Below are 13,251 nucleotides of genomic sequence, written 5' to 3'. Positions count from 1 at the left end.
TGGGTCCCAACAGTGTCTGAAGCCGCAGAGAAGCCCCTCTTCCTGTCGATGGGGGTCCTCCCACTGGCCATGGTTTGCTGGCTGCCCTTTGCCCTTCCGCTGCTGGATGCGGGGTTGGGGGGGAAACGGAAGGCTCAGCTCCAAAGCCCCCCCCCCGCCCGCCCCCAAGAAAAGCTTGGGCAGGGCAGAGGCACTCCTTCCCGGCCTTGGCCAATTTCTGGTTGCCCAGGGATAAGCCCAGGCAGCTGCCTCCTCCAGGCCCCTTCTCCAGACTTTCCCTGGCTGTGATCGGTGGGAAAGTGCATTTAGATGGCATCTTGGCAAAAAAAAAAAAGAGTAAGAGGGCGGGGGCGATTTTGAGAGCTTTTCCCGGCATACCTGGGACTGTTGTGATTTGTCATTGGCTGAGGGAGCTGTACATCTGGCAGAGGGTTGTTTTTCCCCCCGCCCCCGGCATGATGGGTGAGATCAAGAGAAAGAGCAGGAGGGAGAGCCAGGGCAAAGGAGATGGATGGGCACCAGGGATGCCCAGCCTCTCATCCGCAGAAGCTCATCCGTGGAAGACGCTGAGATGCTCGTTCTCAGCCCAGCCTACTCCGCAAGACTGTAGTGTGTTTGTTGTGCTCCGATAGGGAAGAAGAAGGAGCTGTTAGGTTTTATTATTTTTTTAATCGTGATAAAAGTCCCATATCTTTTTTTTTTTTTTTAAATTAATTTATATGCCGCCCTTCTCCCGAGACTCAGGGCGGCTTACAATGCGTTAAACCTTCATACTTTTGTATATTTATACAAAGTCAGCTTATTGCCCCCACAATCCGGGTCCTCATTTTACCCACCTTAGAAAGGATGGAAGGCTGAGTCAATCTTGAGCCTGGTGAGATTTGAACTTACAGTAATTGCAGGCAGCTGGTGTTAATCACAACGCTATCTAGTCTGCTGAGTTACCAGGCTCTTCTTTTTCCTTCGGTTGACAAGGTTTCGTGGCTGGGCTGTAACTTTGCTCTATCAAAATGTGGCAAAGTGATTCTTGATGCTGTTTGGAGGGCCTACTCTCGCTCCATAAACGCAAGTAGTCCTCGACTTACGACCGCAGCGGAGCCCACCATTTCTGTGGTCAAGCGAGACGGTTGTTAAGTGAGCCTTGCCGCATTTTGGAACCTTTCTTCCCGCAGTTGTTAAGTGAATCACCGCGGCTATTAAGCTAGTCGCCCCATTGTTAAGTGAATCCGGCTTGCCCCCTTAATTTTGCTGCTCAGAAGGTTGCAAAACGAGATCACGTGACCCCCCCCCCAGGGCGCTGCGACTGTCGTAAAGATGAACCAGTGGCCAAGTGTGTGAATTTTGATCACACGACCCCGGGGATGAGGCAACGGTCGTAAGTGTGAAAAACGGTCGTAGGCCACTTTTTTCCAGTGGCCAAGTCACTATTTTAGGTGTTGTAACTTCAAACGGTCACTAAATGAACGGTTGTTGAGGGCTATCTGTGTATGCAGAGTGTTGCAGGAGGCAACTTAGAAGCGAGAGAAAAAGAAATTCTATCAGGGTTTTATGATTTTTTATGATTTTGACACAATAAAGTGGAGTCCAACTTGTTGGTGGAGTCTGTTTCCTCTCCTGGCCTACCTCGCAAGGCTGACAGCTTTCCAGCCCAACCCTGAGATCAAGAGGAAGAGATAAGGATAAGAACTGGCCGGGGCTTTTTAGGCACCAGTTAAGGCAATGCATGCCAATAATGTGCAGCGGCAGCCAAAAAAGCCAATGCAATCCTAAATTGCATTAACAGAGGGATACAATCAAGGAAAGTACTAATACCACTCTATAAAGCCTTAATAAGACCACACCTAGAATACTGAATCCAGTTTGAGTCACCATATTATAAAAAAAGATGTTGAGACTCTAGAAAAAGTGCAGAGAAGAGCAAGCAGGATGATGAGAGGACTGGAGGCTAAAAAAATATGATGAACGGTTGCAGGAACTGGGCATGGCTAGACTAGTAAAGAAAAGGACCAGGGGAGACAGGAGAGCATCTTCCAGTATTTGAGGGGCTGTCACAGAGAGGAAGGGGTCAAGCTATTTTGCAAAGCACCTGAAGGCCAGACAAGGAACAATGGATGGAAACTGAACAAGGAGAGATTCGACCTGGAAATAAGGAGAAATTTCCTGACAATGAGAGCAATCAACCCATGGAACAGAAGTTGTCTTCGGAAGTTGTGGGAGCTTCATCACTGGAGGCTTTCAAGAAGAGGCTGGACTGCCATCTGTCAGAAATGGTGTGGGGTCTCCTGTTTGGGCGGGTTGGACGAGATGACCTACAAGGTCCCTTCCAACTCTGTTAACCTATTTTTCTGAACTATAGCTATTTTAAAAGGTTTGGACTTCAACTCCCAGAATTCCCCCGCCAGCATTGCTGGGAGTTGGGAATTCTGGGAGTTGAAGCCCACCCCTCTTAAAATGGCTGAGGTTGAGGATCACTGCCTTAGGGGCATCCACAGGTAGATAGAAAGATAGAGAGATAGAGAGATACAGTAGATAGAGAGATAGAGAGGTAGATGATAGATAGATAGATGATAGATAGAAAGAAGATATAGATGATAGATAGATTAGATAGATAGATAGATAGATAGATAGATAGATAGATAGATAGATAGATAGAAAGATAGAAAGAAGATATAGATGATAGATTAGATAGATAGATATAGATAGATAGATAGATAGATAGATAGATAGATAGAAGATAGATAGATGATAGATAGAAAGATAGAAAGAAGATAGATGATAGATAGATAGAGATAGATAGATAGAAAGAAAGAAAGAAAGAAAGAAGATAGAGATAGATGATAGAGAGAGAGAGATGATAGATAGATAGATAGATAGATAGATAGATAGATAGATAGATAGATAGATACGAATTTTAATATTAATTTTAAATGGGTGTATGTTAGTTTTTAATTTATGGGCCAAATTTTTGTATATTTGATTTTAATGGTTTTTAAATTTTGTAAATTATATGTGTTTTAATATGGCTGTACACCGCCCTGAGTCCTTCGGGAGAAGGGTGGTATAGAAATCTAATAAAAGTAAAGTAAAGTAAAGACAGACAGATAGATAGATGATAAAGAGAGATAGATGATAGACAGACAGATATAGAGATTAGATAGAAAGATTAGATACAGATATTGGATGGATACATAAATAAATCTTTGGACCGCCAAACACGTCCTTCTCAGTGGTGGCTCCTTTATGCAAGCATCATTCCCCCAAAGTATGGCTGCTTTTGTGCAAGGCTCTAAAAATGTGATTTGGCCAGCAGGCACGGGAACCAGTAGTGGGTTCCACTTACCTTCTGTACCGGTTCGGAACTGTGAGCGCGCCCGGGGCGCTTCTGCACATGCCCAGAGCATCCGTGATGACATCCTCCACCGCCACTACCGGTTCGCCCGAACTGGTGCAAACCGGTAGAAACCCAATACTGCCGGGGACCCCGAATGGAGATGAAACAGATGAAGTGTCTGACTTGATTGTGTACAGCACGTCTTCGGTTTACGACCACCACTGAACCCCAAATTTCTGTGGCTAAGGGAAGCGTTTTGTGAAGTGAGTTTTGTCCCGTTTTTTACGACCTTCTCTCGCCACCGTTGTTCAGTGAATCACTGCAGCCGATAAGTTAATAGCTCGGGGTTGCTAAGGGAATCTGGTTTGCCCAGCGACTCAGCTTGTCAGAAGGTCGCAAAAAGGGATCGCACGAACTCAGGATACAGGGCAGCAGTCATAAAGATGAACCCGTGGCCAGGCAGCTGGATTTCGATCACGTGATCGTGGGGATGCTGCTGTTAACTGTGAAAAATGGTCATGTAGGTACATTGAGAACTTATGTCCAGGAAACAAATTTGTTGTCTGGCCAATAAAAGAATTCTATTCTATTCTATCCTATCCTTTCTATAGTCTATTCTATTCTATTCTATTCTATTCTATTCTATTCTATTCTATTCTATTCTATTCTATTCTATTCTATCCTATCCTTTCTATAGTCTTTTCTATTTTTTCTCTCTTCTCTTCTCTTCTCTTCTCTTCTCTTCTCTTCTCTTCTCTTCTCTTCTCTTCTCTATTTTCTATTCTATTCTATATTCTATTTTCATTCTGAATTATATGCTATTTATTCCATTTTATTCCATTCCTCTCCATAATTCTCTATCCTATCCTGTCCTGTCCTGTCCTATCCTATCCTATCCTATCCTATCCTACCCTATCCTATCTATATTCTATTCTATTCTATTTATTCTTTTCTTTCTATATTCTATTCTACTCTATTTTTTCTCTCTTCTCTTCTCTTCTCTATTTTCTATGCTATGCTATGCTATGCTATGCTATGCTATGCTATGCTATGCTATGCTATGCTATGCTATGCTATTTATTCTATTCTTTCTATATTCTATTCTATTTTTTCTCTCTTCTCTTCTCTTCTCTTCTCTCTTCTCTCTTCTCTATTTTCTATTCTATATTCTATTTTCATTCTGAATTCTATGCTATTTATTCCATTCTATTCCATTCCACTCCATAATTCCTTATCCTATCCTATCTTATCCCATCCTATCCTTTCTATATTCTATTCTATTCTATTCTATTCTATTCTATTCTATTCTATTCTATTCTATTCTATTCTATTTATTCTTTTCTTTCTATATTCTATTCTACTCTATTTTTTCTCTCTTCTCTTCTATCCTCTATTTTCTAGTCTACATTCTATTTTCATTCTGAATTCTATGCTATTTATTCCGTTCCATTCCATTCCATTCCATTCCATTCCATTCCATTCCATAATTCTCTATTCTATTCTATTCTATTCTATTCTATTCTATTCTATTCTATTCTATTCTATTCTATTCTATTCTATTCTATTCTGTCACATTTTTCAGTGCCGTTGTAACTTTGGTCACTAAAGAGACCGTTGTAAGTCGAGGACTACAGCTGTAGCTGCTACCGTGGGGGATGGGAGGGGTGGGGTTTTTTGTTTTTTTTTACGAGTTCTATGATCCTGTGGATTTTTTAAAAACCATAAACCGCCCAGCGAATCACCCCGTGTGCAAATCGGGCTGCTGTCAAAATTGGTTGAATGAAGAAATAAACGCATGGAGCAAGCCAGCCAGCCACTTCCCCTTCTTCTTCTTTTTCTTCCCTCATCCCAGCCCCGTCTTTGGTTTAATATTGGCTTAAAAGGATACCTGGGTTTTTGTTTTTTTTTGCAGCTTCCTTTGCCAAACCAGCTTCACAGATACCCTATTTTTTTTCTGCATCCCCCTTTGTCAAACCAGCTTCACCTTCATTAAGACAAGAGGCTGGGATTTGACTCAGGAACCAGCATTTTAAACCCCCCCCCCTACACACACACAAACACACAAATGCACACACACACACACACAAACACCTTCCAGTCGCTGCTACCTCTCCCAGCTAAGTCGCACCCGCATTTTCCGCAGCAATTCCCATCTTCCATCCAACCTCTCTTCCCATCCCATCCCTGAGTTTATTTTAATTTTCATTTTCCCAGGGCATTAGGACCAGGTGGAAATCTCCTTTCCCCCCCCCCTCACCCTTTTCTCCCTCACCCCTCCTCAGGTTTAGATTCTTGTCCCCCACTCCCCCATCTTTTTTTGGGGGGGGGAGAGCAAGCTTTGGCCCTGGTGTAAGAAACACCCCTCCCCTCCTGTTTTTTTTGGTTAGTACTTCTGCCTGCAGCTGTGCAGGTGGAATGAATGTGGAGGGGAGGGAGGGAGGGAGGGCCAGGGTCTCTAGGGAGGCAGGGGGGAGGGAGGGAGAGGGGGCTGAGTTGGGTGGGGGGGGCGAGCTATCAGGCTTAATGTGCTCCCCCCCAGTGGGGGGGGGGAAGAAATGGCTGCTATGTCTCCATCCTCTCTATAATATGACCACCGACGTCAGCCTATATATATATATATATATATATATATATATATATATATATATATATATATATATATATACACTATCTGGGCATTCAGGTTGAACTGGTTCGTGGGGCACGCGTGGGTCTCTTCAGTGTGTATGTGGGGGACTATGCCAGCTGAAAGCCCCAGCCGTCCATCCTCAGTGAGTTGTTTTATCTCGTTATCTAGGTGGATGGAGGGGGGTGGGTGGGTTTTTTTTTTTTTAAAAATATTTTTTTTCTTCCTTTCCCTCCCCCTACCCCCCCTCCTCTGAAGAATTCGCCTTCCTGCCTCTTATTATAGTGGCATTATTTTAGAATGAAGGGGGATTTTGCTGGTTTTCTCCCTTCTAAGCCGCGGGAGATCCCGAAGCTCCATTCATAAAAAAGAAAGAAAGGGGGGGGAAAAATCCGCAGGGTTTAAAAGCAGCCCCCCCTTTTTTTAAATTTAATTAAATTTATTTTTAAAAAACATATATATATTCCTGGGGAGCCTTGTGTTTGATTTCTGGCATATGTTTTTTTTAAGTCCCTCTTCTTCTTCTTCTTCTTCTTATTATTATTATTATTAATAATAATAATAGTAACCCACTGGTGAAACTGTAATTCTTTGGGGGTTTTTTCCCCTCCCCCTTCCCTTTTCCTGCTTCGAATGATGTACTGTCGGTCGCCGGCAAGGGTGGGTTTTTATTTCCCCCCCCTCTCTTTTTTTTTTCTCAATGAGCCTTTCTTTCTCTTTGCCATCGGAAAGATGAAGGTGGGTCTTCTCTCTTTTTTATGAATGGAATCCAATCCCACCCAAAAAGCGAGAGAGAGAGAGAGAGAGAGAGAGGAAAAAAAAGGAAGGAAGGAAGGAAGGGAAAGAGGGTAGGGGGTCTATTTGTTTGTGAATCGAAGCCGCTCGAATCTGGATTCATTCATAAAAACAGCTAGGTTCTTTTAACAGATATATATATATATATCTGCAATGGCCATGGTGGTGAGCTAATTTCTTCTCTCTCTCTCTCTCTCTCTTTTTTTTTTCCCTCCTCCTGGATCTCCGGTTTGCATGGGGTGGGGTGGATGGGAGGGGGGGGGTCCCTTAAGACCAATTTGTCACAGTCATTTTTAATTTTTATTGTTATTATCTCGATCGTCTTTTGAAACCCCTGGAGGTTTCAAAGAAAGCAGAGGCTTTTCTCTAAATCTTAATTTTCCCCCCCCCCCCTCCTATTAAAGCCTCGGCTTAATATCCATATTCGACTAAATTATATGTGTGTGTGTGTGTGTAAATATACATATTTATATATATAGAGATATATATAAAATCGCCCCCCCCTCCCTGTTCACCTGTTGTTTATTCAAGAAACGGGGACAAAGAACCTAGCCTAGGTCATGTGACCCTCCATTCACAAAAATCCAGACCAGGGTTTCCATTGAGATGGGTGGAAGGAACAGGCAGCTCAGCTTGGCCATAGAGAGAGACCGTATTTTGTCTGAGCTTGCTCTGTAGCCCCGGCGAGGGAGGAGAAGAAGAGGAGGAGGAGGAGGAGGAGGAGGAGGAAGACGAAGGAGGAAAGAGGAGGAGGAGGAGGACCACGACAACGACGAAAGGGGGCGAGTGGGTAGGTGGGTTTGCAGATCTCAAGAAGAGACTGCTGACAGCCTTCAGCATCCTTCTCACTTGGAGGGGGAGGGGGGCAGCAGATTTTTTTATTTATTATTATTATTATTATTATTTTCCTTCCTTCCTAAATATATACATCATCGCAGGCTACAATTCTGCACCAAGGTTTGAAACTGGAGATATATATATAGATATAGATATAGATGCAGACATGCATATGTGCAACAAATACGCATATATAGAAATATATATATATATATATATTTCATACATGCCTGTGTTTGCCTATGTATGTGGCCTAATCTTTGTAACCTCTTTTGCATGTTGGAGAAAAAATGTCTTTTAAGTCTCGATCTTGAAAGGGAAAGCATGATGCCGACTTTTCTGTTTGTTACTTGGTTCCAAAGAGAAGGCAAGAGGCTTTCTTTTAAGGAGTGGGGGGGGGGGGGTAGGTGGTTTATTCATTGGTACGTGGTCGGTGATATCTTTATTGAAGATATGGTGGCCGGAGCAGGAGACCTTGAGTGAGATTGATGTGCCTTTTCCAGTGGGATCAAAATGCTAGGAGCTGAAGGGCTGTGCGTACGTTTTCCTGCAGTTGACATGATGGCTTGTTGTAGATGTCAGATTGCTGGCTTGTTTGGGTGTGTACCAGGGGAGGGGGGAGGGGGGGACGGGGACGGACGTACAGGTGGGGATTGAGCTGAGACTGGTCAGGTCTCGATTCCCGTTGTGTTTTCTCAGCCCTTCGTAATCACGCTGGCAGTTTTTATCTGTGCCTGGGATTACACTTGACAGAAGAGTCATAAAAGTAAAGAGGCTTGGGAAAAATGACATGGGAAATTCATATTATTATTATTATTATTATTATTATTATTATTATTATTATTATTTGCTGGGGCTTGTTGGTTTCGCTATTTATATATTTATATATATATATATTGGTTCCATATATATATATATGTGTGTATATATATATATATATGGAACCAATATACACACAGAAATATATATATATTTCTGTGTATGTGTGGAGGAGTATAAAATCTTGCGAAGAAAAAGAAGCTCTTTTGCATTAGAAAAATGGGTGGGCTGCTTTAGTTTGGTCTGCCTTTTTGTGAAATGGAAAAAGGGTTGTGTTTCGGGGAGTTTTCTCTTAAAAATTAAAATAAAAAAAAGAGGGGGGGGGAGATAATTCTTCTCTTTCCCCTCCTTTTCTTCCTCTGACCACCAAAACGAGGAATACGTGTCTTCACTTTGCTTCTTGATCTTGTAATACATAATGTCGTTTTCCATGGCAACGCGTCGTGATGTCACCTGTATGTTGAAAATACTGTGAGATAGATACATATATATAGATAGATAGATATGGATAATATTGGGGATTGATATTTCTAGAGCTTTTTTTTTTTCTTTCCCTCCCTGGTTCTTTGGAAGGAACCAACCAGCATTTCTCTTCGATTTTTGAGGATGGCCCAAACATCTCCGTTCTTGTCCTCTGGAACACCTGGCACTGCTGCAAATTTTGGGGGCGCGCACCGGGGGTTCATCCCTTTCGTCTGGCAATGTTGATCCGGGTTTGTTTGGGTTTTTTTTCCGTCCTCCTCTCGTAGTCTTTTTTTTTTTTTTTCCTCTTTGCGCCAGGAAAACATGAAAAAAATGATCGAAAGGTTCAAAAGCAAGAAATGAGGTGGGGTCTCACCTCTTCTCCTTCTCCTTCCCCATTTCAGTTTGGGGTGTTTTATTTTTTCCTCTCTTTTTCTTTTCAAAGGTTGTTGGTGGAGTTCCTTTAAAGATGGCTTGTCTTCAGCCTGGGATTGTGATGCAATTGTTTCTGTAAGCCGGTTCCTTCCTTCCTTCCTTCCTTCCTTCTTTCCTTCCTTCCTTCCTTCCTTCCTTCCTTCCTTCCCTTCCCTTCCCTTCCCTTCCCTTCCCTTCCCTTCCCTTCCCTTCCCTTCCCTTCCCTTCTTTCCAAGGAGGTTTATTTTTCAGGACAACGATGCTGTCTTTTTTCCAAGCCTGTGAGCTGATACTAAAAGGAGGATCCTTGTCTTGGCTACGAAAAACCAGGTTTGATAGTTAGAGTTGAACTCAATCAGAGTCCAGATCTGCACAAGCGCTCAAGCCTTTAAATTAATTTTGGGAAGAGACCAAAGACCGATGGCCACCACCAATCTCTGGCAGTACCTCAAAGCTTCCTAAGCCTTGGGGTCCCGTTGGCTCAAGGGACATCTTGGCTAAAACTTCGTAACCCTCCAAGAAATTCACGCCAATCTTCTCTTGCATTGGAGAAAATCGATGCCAGCTTTTAGTGGTACCAATCCCGTATCTGTTTTGTAACGACACCTCAGCCTTAACTCATCCTTTCGGGGCGGCAGTGCTCGGTCGTTATCTGGTTTAGGGAAATCATTAAGAAATATTGATTCCGCCCCCCCCAAATTACTGTTTTTGTTTTTTTAAATTTAAATTTTTCATCCAAAGTGCTTAAGGAAAGGCGTAGATAGTTGAAATCGTTCCTCTTTTTCTGGTATTCCCTGGCCAGGGTGGAAAGCCTCTTAGGAGAAAAGCTGCAGTGGGACGTGCATGCTTCACCCACCCACCCACCCCCCAAAAAATCAGGAAAAACATCTCAAAAGAAAACATGGATTGAATTACGGAAGTTGATAAACCTCATTGCATAAGTGGACGGTGATGGTTTCATTTCAGCTGATCTGCGAAATGGGCATAGCAGCTTTTCCCAGCAAGAAGCCCTGCCAATAATTTTTCAAATTTTGCAGTCAGGTGCTCAAATGCGTTTAGCGTTATTTGGAGTGTGTTCCTGTGGCCCAGTGGAAATTGTCATCTCAAAGAGGCAGGGTTAACCTTTCAATTTTAAAGGGTCCCTTTTCCTTCCTTCCTTCCTTCCTTCCTTCCTTCCTTCCTTCCTTCCTTCCTTCCTTCCTTCCTTCCTTCCTTCCTTCCTCTTTTTTTAGATAATCTTTGAGCCAGCCCAGCATTGAAAAGAATACACAAATGATCCTTTCAATTTTAAAGGGTCCCTTTTCCTTCCTTCCTTCCTTGCTTCCTCTTTTTATAGATAATTTTTGAGCCAGCCCAGCATTGAAAAGAATACACAAATGATCCTTTCAATTTTAAAAGGTCCTTTCCTTTCCCTCTCTCTCCTTCCTTTCTTTCTTTCCTTCCTGCCAACTCTTTCCTTCCTTCCTTCCTTCCTTCCTTCCTTCCTTCCTTCCTTCCTTCCTTCCTTCCTTCCTCTTTTTATAGATATTTTTTGAGCCAGTCCAGCATTGAAAAGAATACACAAATGATCCTTTCAATTTTAAAAATTTCCTTTCCTTTTCCTGTCCTTCCTTTCTTTCCTTCCTGCCAACCCTTTTCTTTCTCCTTCCTTCCTTCCTTCCTTCCTTCCTTCCTTCCTTCCTTCCTTCCTTCCCCCCTCCCTCCCTCTCTCCCTCCTCTTCCCTTCCCTTCCTCTTTTAAGGCCAGCTTAGCATCGAAAAGAGTGCATAGACATTCTTGCTTTTTTTAAAAAAAAAATGCTCAGGGAAGTCTCAGAAATGAAACAGAAGTTTTCCCACCAATGTTCCAGATCTTCCCATCATCCCCATCCAGAATGACTACTGGCTGGGGGGTCCGTTGTTTTTCAATGCTTGGCTGGCTGGGGAGTTTTGGGTGTCAAAATCCACATCTCTTAAAATTGCAAACATTGAGAAACACGGATGTCCTACCTAGCCTATTTGGAGGTCCCTTCCTTGAATAAAAGCAAGCTGAGGGATAGAATAGAATAGAATAGATCATCTATACTGGAAAGGGACGGACGGAGGGACAAAAATGCTTTAAAAAATCCATGTCACAATTAGCCGCCATTTTGGCCTCACCATCATGAAGGCGATGAAATCAACCGAACTGACTTGATGGTCCTACCACCACCACCACCCCCCCATCAAAACATCTCCAGCATCTTTTAATCTTTGCATTTGACTGTGTCCGAGATCAAAGTTTGTCTCCAGGCTGATTGCCCAAGAAAGTCTCCAATCTTGACAAATCTCCTTTGGGAAACGGATGTCCATCTTCGTCGCCCTTTTGAATTTGTACTTCCGGGACTTCCATTCTCTGGTCCTTAAAAATCTCGGCTCTTCTAGATCTCTGGCTGGGCCTTTCCATCTGGCCGTGAAGAATCGAGGACAATTGGTGAGGTCCTTGACGCTCTCTTGAGTTGGATGGTTTTCTTGCAGACGTTTAATTACCAAACTAGGTAACGTCATCAGTGCTGGAAGGGAGTGGGGTTTGCATTGACGTTTGGCTTTCTTCTGTTTGGCGAAGAGGGAAGAGGCCCAGGCTTTCTTCAGCCTCCAGTTGTCCCCGGGGTTTTTTTTTTTTGAGGCTCGAGCAAAGCGTGGGAGAAAAGCGACTTTTGCACGAACAGCTTGGTAAGGGCCCCACCGGGAGATCCATAGGAAGGACGTAACTCAGATTTATTGAATTGCAGGATCCTTTGAATTGTGAGCCATACATCCTTTAAAAAATTTAGGTGGACTTCCGGTAGTGGGAAGGTGATGGTTGACTGCGGAGGGGGGGAAGGGGCTGGGGGCAACAGAGAGGGATGGATGGTGGTGATTGGGGGGGGGAGTGGGACCCGGCATGCAAACGAAGTGCCCATTATGCGTCCTCCGAGTTTCATTGCGCGACGTGTGTGTATACAGGGAGTCCTCGGCTTACGACCGCAATTGAGCCCAACATTTCTGTGGCGAAGGGAGACATTTGTTGAGGTCATTTTGCCCCGTTGTTACAACCGTCCTCCGTCACCGTTGTTAAGTGAAATCCCGGCGGTTGCAAAGTCAGCGACCCGGTTGCGAAGTGAATCTGGCTTCCCCACCCCCACCCCCTTGAACGGTGCTCATCGGAAGGTCGCAAAAGGGGGGGGAATCACGTTGAACTCAGAAGCACTCAGTGGCCAAGCATCTGAATTTTGTAAGTGTGGAAAAAAAACAGCCCATAAATCATTTTTTTTTTTCAGTGCCGTTGTCACTTCGGTTACAAAGGGAACCGTTGTAAATCAAGGACTACCTCTGTGTGTGTGTCTCTCTCTGTGTGTGTGATTCTCATCTGGGTCAAAACAATCTATCTTTTTCATGGGGGTGGTCCTTCCCACCCATGCGGGAGCGTCCTCCCCCCCTCGAAGGTGTTTAAGCGGCTGTCAATCATTGATTGATTCACTTTAATTATTTGTCAAATTGATTACCACGGGGCAAGAGGTGGGGGGGGAGGTATTTTTAGCAGAAAGGGGTCCTGTTTTTTTCAAGAGCCCATCTTCCAGATTCCGAAGCTCTACAGCAGTGTTTCTCAACCTTGGCCGCTGGACGATGGGTGGACTTCAACTCCCAGAATTCCCCAGCCAGCAGAGCTGGCTGGGGAATTCTGGGAGTTAAAGTCCACCCGTCGTCCAGAGGCCAAGGTTGAGAAACACTGCTCTAGCGTCTTCTTTAAGAAATAAAAACCAACAAGGAATAACACCCATTCACACAGACACCTAGACAAGCGTGCATCCCTCCAGCATCCGGGAGCTGAGATGCTCAGAATTAGCCCACGATGCTGAGTTTGGCTTCAGAGGCCATTATTCAGGGTTATCCTTAAGCAAAGTTGTATGCCTAGCCTTTCCTGGTGCAACTTTGACGCAGTAGCCAGGACCACGAAGGGGGTTTTTTTA

The sequence above is a fragment of the Pituophis catenifer genome, unplaced genomic scaffold (assembly GCF_029215685.1).
Source record: "Pituophis catenifer annectens isolate HBS135680 unplaced genomic scaffold, rPitCat1.0.hap2 SCAF_9, whole genome shotgun sequence".
In the NCBI taxonomy this organism is placed as follows: Eukaryota; Metazoa; Chordata; class Lepidosauria; order Squamata; family Colubridae; genus Pituophis; species Pituophis catenifer.
Note: the sequence above shows the minus strand (reverse complement) of the source record.